The sequence below is a fragment of the Dermacentor silvarum genome, chromosome 3, assembly GCF_013339745.2.
Source record: "Dermacentor silvarum isolate Dsil-2018 chromosome 3, BIME_Dsil_1.4, whole genome shotgun sequence".
NCBI lineage: Eukaryota > Metazoa > Arthropoda > Arachnida > Ixodida > Ixodidae > Dermacentor > Dermacentor silvarum.
Genome location: NC_051156.1, coordinates 2,478,202 through 2,486,087, shown reverse-complemented (window position 1 = coordinate 2,486,087; position 7,886 = coordinate 2,478,202). Strand labels below are relative to the sequence as shown.

The 7,886-nt window shown below is 45.9% G+C and overlaps 1 pseudogene; it reads left to right on the top strand.

The window, feature by feature from the left end:
• Positions 1 to 2,889: 2,889 nt before the first annotated feature.
• LOC119443690 (uncharacterized) lies at positions 2,890 to 5,428 on the top strand (annotated as a pseudogene).
• The last annotated feature ends 2,458 nt before the right edge of the window (positions 5,429 to 7,886 follow it).

Here is a 7,886-nt window from a genome sequence, read left to right as displayed (position 1 = left end):
ATGACCAGGTCGATACAAAGGACTTACCTGCCGATAGCAAGGTGAAAGATTGGTCAGTGGTTGGTCCCGGTTTGCCGCTGACTGCAGAGAAGCCCGGCGGAAGCAAGTACACCGCGGTTGACACCAGGTGGATGATGACTACAGTGGCTGTGACTTCAGCGACATCGGCGGTAGCAGAGAGCAGGCCAGAAACGTCCAAGGCAGCAGGTCCGCAGTCCGCATGCGCCGACGTGCACTCAGCGACGAAACAGGTCGCTCCAGATAGATCCTCCCACACGCTGATACTGATGTAGCCGGGTGCCCTGCCGATAGGAAGGTGAAAGATAGGTCAGTGGTTGGTCCCGGTTTGCCGCTGACTGCAGAGAAGCCCGGCGGAAGCAAGGTTTAAGTACACCGCGGTTGACACCAGGTGGATGATGACTACAGTGGCTGTGACTTGAGCGACATCGGCGGTAGCAGAGACCAGGCCAGAAACGTCCAAGGCAGCAGGTCCGCAGTCCGCATGCGCCGACGTGCACTCAGCGACGAAACAGGTCGCTCCAGATTGATCCTCCTCCCACACGCTGATACTGATGTACCCGGGTTCCCTGCCGATAGGAAGGTGAAAGATAGGTCAGTGGTTGGTCCCGGTTTGCCGCTGACTGCAGAGAAGCCCGGCGGAAGCAAGGTTTAAGTACACCGCGGTTGACACCAGGTGGATGATGACTACAGTGGCTGTGACTTCAGCGACATCGGCGGTAGCAGAGAGCAGGCCAGAAACGTCCAAGGCAGCAGGTCCGCAGTCCACATGCGCCGACGTGCACTCAGCGACGAAACAGCTCGCTCCAGATTGATCCTCCCACACGTTGATACTGATGTAGCCGGGTGTCCTGCCGATAGCAAGGTGAAAGATAGGTCAGTGGTTGGTCCCGGTTTGCTGCTGACTGCCTTGAACAACCTAATAACGGCTGACACCCTTACATGGCCACCAGGCCCCCCATTCTCGGCGACACATTGATATCGTGGTAATGCCAGCCACTGGTGCTTCCTGAAGATCCTAAATACAGCGTCGACTCACGAAGGCTTTCAGGCTGGCAAAGCAAATTTGAGCTATTGCAGGCGCCAGAAGCCGTAATCTGCTAGCACCAATTGGTCGGCGTGTTATAATTTCGCCTCTACTGAGCGATAGACAATGCCGGCTACCAGCGCCTGTGTGACAGAATGCTTGCTGGTATAACTGAGCACGGATTTATATATTTATTTATAAAGAAGCGTTTAGTCCTTCGAGTTGCTGTCGCGGCGCAGTATTCTGGAATGTTGAAAATGGGACAAAATATACGCCATAACGGCGTATCTGCCGCCGAAGGATTTCAGTACAAACCGACGGCCGAGTCGCAGGTATATATATATATAATATATTATATATATATATCTTTATTTGGCTGGAAAATATTTTAAGTATAGCGGTGGTCCAGGGCCCCACTGGCCTCTGCCGCCTGCCTGACCTGGCTGATTAAGGACTTTTGTCCTGCCAAGTTGGAACGGTAGCATTTCTTTTCTGTTCCCTGAATTATTCATAGATGTAACTCCCTCATCCCCCCACACACACAACAACACAGACACTTTTTTTCTAATTCATAAGGTCACTTCGGCCCTGCACCGGTTCCTTTGTTTACTAGGCCTCGCGTGGCTGTCCTGGTTTCCTTGTGTAAACACCCCCATACCACACTGACGTTCAGAAGCTGCCCATCGAGGAGCCACTACTAAGCCTTTCGTCAACTAATTTTTACAGCGAAGCTGTTACCCTGTATACTTGGTCGGGATTTTTTTGTGTCCACGTGCGCGTCTCTCGCTCGCACAAAAATGTGGCCCGATTCGTGAGACAGTGCGAAGAAGCGGGAAGCGCACAGTGCGCTGCTTCTCCAAGAGGCATCACATGACGTCATCACTTCACGAACACGTCACGTTTGACGCAGTGACGGCATCAGGCGATATCGTCACGTGACGATGCCGTTAGTCTAGTATATTCTAATTACAATCCGATGTTATCATCTCTGCAGCTTGTGTGGGTCATGCTTTACGAATTTTCTGACGCCATTTACTTTGAGAAATTCAATTAGTTCACTAACGCGTTTGCGCTCGGTGGCGGGCCTAGGAGAATGAGCATGTGTGCTACACTTCCGCACACGTGCGTGCGCGCGTGAAGTAGGTCGCTTGTGGTGGTGGTTGCCTGACGTCGTCTGACGTCGGCAACATCTTCGCTTTGCATCCACTTTCACAGGGTGGAATGGAGGCGGAATTTTTCATTCCAAAATGCATTCGATATGAGCCATATAGTTATGGTGAAAGTGGGAGCTCACAAGTGTTGCTCAACAATCAATGTCTTAAAGTGGAAACTTAAGGCTCATTCACACCGGCGCGTTGAAGGTCGCGCGACATTTGCGACTCGCAAACAAAAAGCGACCGAAGGCGACTGATGTTCACACCGGCAAGCCCGGTAGAGCGCGACTAGCCAGTCGCAATCCCGGAGATTCTCGTTCTCAGCGAGAACTCAAGGGATCTACGCAGTTCGCGCGCACTTTTCAGTTCGTGCGCACCTCGCACTTCGCTCGCCTTCCAGCCATGGATTTCGACTCTAGCGAAGAGGAAGACGTGGTCAGTGTGCTGATGTGCTCTGCCGTGATGTCAGCCCTGGCAGCGCGGAAGCCTCCGAAAAGAAAGCGACGCTGGTGGGTGCGCCCGTGCCTCCGTTCCCGAGAAGTGGCCGGCCACGCAAGCGCGCCTCCTGCCCGAACTCCGCGCACATGACGAGGACTATTTTCGAGAGTAAGTTGTAAATTCTAGTTCGCGGTGTCTGGGAATCGGGCCATAATTTGCGTGGTTTCTTTTGCTGCTGTTTAGCTTCCTGCGATGCCTTCCAGCACATTTGACACGTTGCTGGCACTGCTACGCCCCAGCATCACAAAGGAAGACACTAACTACAGGTCTGCAGTCTCGGCTCATGATCGCCTAGCCATGACCATCAGGTAAAATGCATGTCAGCTCAATAATAGTATAAATCATGTGTGCGAATGTTGCGCATGTAAAGAAGCCACAACAGTGAACATTGATGTGAGGTCAAAGCAAGTCCGACGTTTTGCTTTTTATACACAAACCGCTTTAAGTGAACTTGATACGTTGCATTTATTTTTTCATTAGGCAGGGGGCGATAATTATGGCACGAAATGTTGCTGCCTTCATGACGGAGCATGCATTGATTTCACAAGAAATGGCAAAGTTTGCGATTGGCGTGGTAGACAATAACATCTAAGCCCCTTGCACAGTTTACTTTGGGCAGTAATGTGCTATTATTTTTAAGAAACATTACTTTGCACCACTTAAAATACATGTGTTAAGAGATAATGCTAGCAAATACATTCGCAGCACAATTATTTTCAGTTCACGAAAGTTATCCTAGAACCACGGTGGAAAATGGGGCGACTGTATATTCCCATGTCTTAATGAAAAAGTATGTTTCATTGCCTTGACAGGTTCTTGGCCACAGGAGAGACACCGCGAGACATGTTTAACTTTCTGGTAGGCAGATCAACAACATGTGGCATTGTGTCAGAAGTGTGCGACGCTCTGTGGACTGTGTTGAAGCCGTTGTATCTTCAGCATCCGCAAGGGGCTTATGAATGGCTCAAGGTATGCCATAGTTATTTCACTAGGTGTTTCTTACGAATGATTTTTAACATATTGCTTGTTTGTACTACTTTTTTGGCATGTGTAATAAAAGAAACCACATTAAACATTATTACCCAATGGCTGTTATGCTGCAGGTATCCACAGAGTTTGAGGAGCGCTGGAATCTGCCACACTGTGTCGGGGCTATGGATGGAAAGCACGTGAGCATCGAGTTCCCAGCAAATTCAGGAACCCTTGATCACAACTACAAGGGTACTTTCAGCAAATCACTACTTGCTGTCTGCGACGCACAATACAGGTGAGACTGGGTCCTTGCATCCCAATCTTTACTCAACGTTGTAGAAGTGGCATTTCAAGAAAGTAAACAGCCAGTTCCTTAAAGTCTCATGACAGGTTGCTATGTTTATAAAGTATTACGTAGCAGTAACAAATCCACAGATGGTGAAACGTAGAAATACATGTGCATGAGCACACTGAATGTGTTGTGCATGTTGCACATTATTGGTGGCTATATGATGTACTGTAGAAAGAGTGTTCATCGCAATGAAATGTGCATATGGTGTCAATTGCAATTTAATACTTATCGCGTGTAAAGCTTTTTTGCGATCGCGCCGTTTCTGTGCTGGTTCCTGTACGTGGAAATTGGCCACAGTGGCAGTGAGAGTGACGGCGGCATTTTTCTCGCTCCACTCAACAAACTGAGATCATCAGTGGGACCTTGGGGCTGCCACCGCCGAGGACTGTTGGGAGTGAGGGGCTTCTCCCGTACTTCCTTGTTGGCGATGAGGCCTTCCCGCTCAATGATTACATGATGCGGCCATACCGACGACGGAGTAGGTGTACAGCATAGTACTGAATATATGTTTCTATCTATTATGTTATTACCCTAAATCACAGATAAGGCTGTTTGACCAAGAAATATATGCTTGCGATGGGCTGTAGAGGTGAAACAAAACTTTGCAGATAACCTGTGAAATCAACCAAACGTGCATTTCTTTAATTGCGAATGGTGCTCAAAGGGAAGAAACACAGCAACATTATAAGACGTTACATATGGTATTTGCAGTGTTATTACGGCTCATTTGTGCACAGAATAAGGTTTCGAAAAAGAGAAACTCTTTAGCGGCAGGCTTTGCATCGGAAAATGTGATGCTGTGCTGTGCAATGCACTCGGAATGTTTTGCTTTACATGCCGCTTTTTCCGTAGGGTATGACATACTGCATTGCATCAGTTCTACTGTGTTATAGTGGTACAATTTTATGAATACACTAACTGTGCATTTATTCTTACTTCATTGATTAATGTTTTTCTTTTCAGCACTTCATGAAGACTCACACGAGACGCACAAGCGGCGCTTTTCAACAACCGCTTGAGCAGGGCCCGGCGAGTCATCGAAAACGCCTTTGGAATCCTGGCTCAACGGTGGAGAATTCTGCGGCGACCGTTTAAAGCAAAGACTGATAATATCAACAGATACGTGGGGGCCTGTATAGTGCTTCACAATTTTTTAATGAAAGAGTCGTCAGCCTCTTCTGCTGCATACTGCCCACCAGGTTCTGCTGACAGCGAAGACTGGGAAGGGCGACTTTCCCCTGGCAGCTGGAGGGATGAGGAACCAGCCGGAGGTGCCCTCTTGCCAACTAAGTCCAGTGGGTGCCACGCTGCTCGGTGCGTAGGTTACTTGTTTTTCAAAAGATGTTTGCTGTTTAAAATCTCAAAGGTAGGCTAATTAAACCTGGCATATTATGTTTATAGGTATGCGAAAGAAGTTCGGGACAAGTTGGCACACCACTTTATCACAGCCAGCCAAGTTCCCTGGCAAGATAAAGTGGTCACCAGTACTTGAACTGCACAAGGTGTGTTGTCAAAGTACTTTATTCATAACAAACACTTGCATTATACATAGGAATTTGATATATAAAAAAATCACAAATACATGGGGACACAAGCGACGGGAGTGTCATTCGAAGTTAATCCTTGAAATTAAAATATCACATACAGCTTACCTGCACACATACAGGTATTGCATTCCATCTGTATATTTGATAAGGCACGTGGGCATGACAATATCACAATTGCACCTCCAACACAACGCAATGACTAGTAAAAAAATTTGAACAGCTGCAGTAGCAGCATAATATGTTCCTTTGTATTTCTGGCTGTGAGGTGATAATACAATTACGCAACTCACACGAGTAATAAAGAAGGTTATTGAAAGGCACTGTTAAAAAAAATAGTTTTCGCAATACCAAAGAAAAATAAGAGGAAAATACAAAATTAGTCACCTTTTCCTCGGGAAGTTCATGTAAATGTGACCACTAAGTGCGATCACTTTAAAATTGTTGCATGGATTTCAATGAATATGTAATTACAGATGCAAGCACGTTCTAGCTTCCCTTGCATTCGAAAATTCCATTTACAAACACAAAATGAGTACAACATACAGATGTGCTTACACATAAAAAACATTTGCAAAGTTTACAAGAGTTCACAGCAAAAAGGAAATTAGGAATCAAAGAATACCACCACAATTACTTAAAGGGCATCTGTTACAGAAACGTGTGGTGGGCAATTGTGGTGCAGTATTGTACATATTAAGTAACATTATTACAGGGACCTTATCGTTGAAGTAATGCTGATGCATTTGTGGTTTAATTAACAAATTTGTGCACTGTAATAATTTTACAATCTTCAGATGCCCCACCAGATGTACTTTACAGCAGTGTAAGATTGTATTGCTAAGATAGAATGTAGCAACATAATCCTCTGGCTGTAATTCTTTTCTCTTTGTTGCAGCTTTTGTGAAACATTGTACTGGTATAGTGACATATTGCTACAGCAGTTAGTTAGGATGAACTTGGTTACATCAAAGTTCACAAGATAAAAAAATACAGGGTCATTGCCGAGTTCGTATGTATTATTCCGACATGGTAGTGCTTAGGTTACATAACTGGTGTTAGTGTTAAAGAATGGGTGCCACACAAGGGAAGTGTAGTCTTGGGCGGTAGAAAATTATGTGTGATGATGGAATAGGAAATTTGAAGGTGGAAATTGGAAATGGCTAGCGCGAGCGGGTAGTTGGAGATCGCATGGATAGGCCTTCATACTTCAGGGGACATGAAAATAGGCGTGCGATGATATATATATATATTATGACTAGAATATGTTGCAGTGACGAGGTTTAATTGCTGTTGTTCCTATTTTCCACTTCCGCCTGATACATCATGGACTTCATCCATGATGTATCATGGAGGAGTCATGGCAAGACCAAGTGCATAAGGTCTTGTGCGACATGTAGTGGCAGCGCCCTCAGGCGTGCATCTGTTCTCAGTGCCAAATATGAAATGGCATCTTTTGTTTGTGGTTCTGTGCTCTCTTAGTTGAACTAGGTGATCCATACAGGCTTGCGCAACAGCCTCGTGGCTTGCGCTCTCACCTGCATGGCTGTAGAGAAAGTATGTCATCTTCAATGCATGAATATACATGTTGAGTCGCACTTACTTGCTGTTTATTGTATTTGGTGGCATGCGTACCCTTGTTGCGTAAATGGTAAGTAACAGTTTTGTACATTTATGTTCGGTAAACATTACGCGTCTCACCTCGAATCTTCACTTTGTTTGCGATTCCTCGATGTCATCGGGCTGCAGGCAGTAAAGCGTAGTGAGTTAGATTGTGCAAAAACAAAAGCATTCTTATAGCCACTCCAAAGGGTGTCGGATGGCTAGAAAGTTTAAATATTTTTTCACATACCGTTTTGCTGGTGGCACCTCTACTGTTTCGTCAATTTGTTCGGTGGTATCTCTGCAAAATGAGCCACTATTACAGCACAGCACGCAATTAAGCGTAGCGTGGTATGGTTTACAAGAAGAACGCGAGTCTTGCAAGATTTTCGAAGCGTTGTTGCTTGCTGGAAAATTAAAACATTTGCTCATCAGTGCTGGTAGTGTCGGTGCTGGCTCCTCTTGGATGTCTTCTCTGTAATCTCTGCAACAGAGAACAGTATTACAGCATAGGTGATTGAACATATTGCGTCGTTAAGCATAACTCTCAAAAACCAGGTGCATTTGTCAGTGCTACATGCAAACTACATTTCATGCAGAAATCGACACAGCCCATTGTGTTAACAAATATGTGCAATTTAAGGTTGTCTTTACGCAGAACTGCAGGTCTCGATGTCCGCGGCCATGGTGTCCGATAAAACCACTGGTTGGACGCCATC